The sequence below is a fragment of the Trichosurus vulpecula genome, chromosome 1 (genome assembly GCF_011100635.1).
Source record: "Trichosurus vulpecula isolate mTriVul1 chromosome 1, mTriVul1.pri, whole genome shotgun sequence".
Classification (NCBI taxonomy): Eukaryota; Metazoa; Chordata; class Mammalia; order Diprotodontia; family Phalangeridae; genus Trichosurus; species Trichosurus vulpecula.
Genome location: NC_050573.1, coordinates 450,154,325 through 450,156,124, shown reverse-complemented (window position 1 = coordinate 450,156,124; position 1,800 = coordinate 450,154,325). Strand labels below are relative to the sequence as shown.

Genomic DNA, 1,800 nt, shown 5'->3' with positions numbered 1-1,800 from the left:
CTTCTTCCCTAAACTCAGTTTTGCCTTTAAAATTCAATCATATATAAAAGGATTCTGTTAGAGAGCTTTCTTTTTCAGCATATGAGGATAATTTGTCTAGTATTAGTATTAATTGTTCTTTAAGGGTTCGATAGAATTATCCTGTGAATCCAACAGGACCAGGAGCTTCCCTGGCCTCTTCTCATTCCACTTTTAATTCTTTTTATTTAGAATAGGTTCTAATTTCTTTTCTAAATAATTGGATTATTTAGGATTTCTAGTTGGTTTTCTATTTACAATATTTTGAAGGTATTCCTACATTTCTTTTGTGTTCTCAGTTTTGTTATGATATAACTACTTAATAAGTTTTGATAATTCTTTATATATATCTTCTGGTTTTGTGGTGATTTCACCTTATTCATTTACTATTTTGTTGATTTGATTTTCTGTTCTCTTCCTTTTTGGGGGAAGGTGGGAGAAGTAAAGTTCCTAGTTTATTTTTTTCTTTTCTTTTTTAATAAAAATATAGAATGCTTTGCTAATTTGAATGTCATATGTATGCAGAGGCCATGCTAATCTTCTCAGTGTGATTCCAATTTAAAATATTCATTGCTGAAGGGGACAGGGTTCCCTTCTTTTTAATCAAATTGACTAAAGGTTTTCCAATTGTGTTAGTCTTTTCAAAGAACTAGCTTTTAATTTTATCATTTCTATAGTCTTCTATAGTCTAATTTATCCATTTCTCCTCTAATTTTCAACATCTCTTTTTAACTACTTGGCTTTATTTATTGACTTTTTAATTTTTAAAATACATATTTGGTTTATTATTTTTTTTCTTTTTTGTTAATGTGTACTTTTGGGGATACAATTCCCCCCCTTCAAAGGCTACTTTAGCTGAATCTCAGAAATTTTAGTATATTTATCACTTACTTTCACATAATCATTAGTTGTTGTATGATGTGTTCTCTGACCTACTCATTATGTAGGATTTCATTGTTAGGTCTCCATTTGGGTCTGTGTTTTTCCTTTGAGTCCCCTGAATTATTATTTTATTGCTTTATGGCTGGCAAAGGATATAGCTACTATTTCTGTCTTTTAACATTTATTTGCAATATCTTGGTGCCCTAATATATTTTTTTCATAAAAGTTCCATATGGTGCTGAGAAATACATATATTCTTCATCTTCAGTTTTACTTAGAAAATGCCATAAGTCTTTTAGCTCTAGTTTTTCCAGCAATTTGTTCAATTTTGTATTTTCTCTTTTATCTATTTTCTTTTTAGATTTATGCAAATCTGAGAGAGGGGTAGATATTTCAGTTCCCTTCTGTGATTACAAAGTTTTCTACTATTACTGTGTTACTGGTTAGGTCTTCTTGTATTTCAGTTATTTTTTCATTTATGAATTTAGATGCTATCAAATTTGGAGCACACAAGTTTAATATTGGCATTCTAGCTTCTTTTCTTTCAGCAACTGTAATTTCCTTGTTTATGCCTATATTGTAAAGTCTTGTTTTTTTTATTTGTTATAGCAATTTCTGCTTTTTTGAATTCTTCTGATACGTGACAAATTTTGTTCTAACCCCTGTGTAGGTCATTCATTTTTAGGTATGTTGCTTTAGGTGTGTTATGTTTATGATTGCTTTCTTGTCAACAACAACTTGTAGGGTTTTGTTTTCTTATCTGATGATTCACTTTTTCTTTTTATTAGATTGTTTAATCCATTCACATTTAAAGGTTTATATTTTCCTTTATTCATCTTTAATATTGATTTTTTCTGATTTAGGACTATTTTATTCCTCATCCTTTTTGAAGGCAATATG

The 1,800-nt window shown here is 29.1% G+C and overlaps 1 non-coding gene across 1 annotated transcript; it reads right to left on the bottom strand.

The window, feature by feature from the left end:
- Window positions 1-498: 498 nt before the first annotated feature.
- LOC118835044 lies at window positions 499-603 on the bottom strand. Its single transcript, XR_005009407.1, has one exon. It is a non-coding gene; the product is annotated as a U6 spliceosomal RNA (small nuclear RNA).
- Window positions 604-1,800: the final 1,197 nt, after the last annotated feature.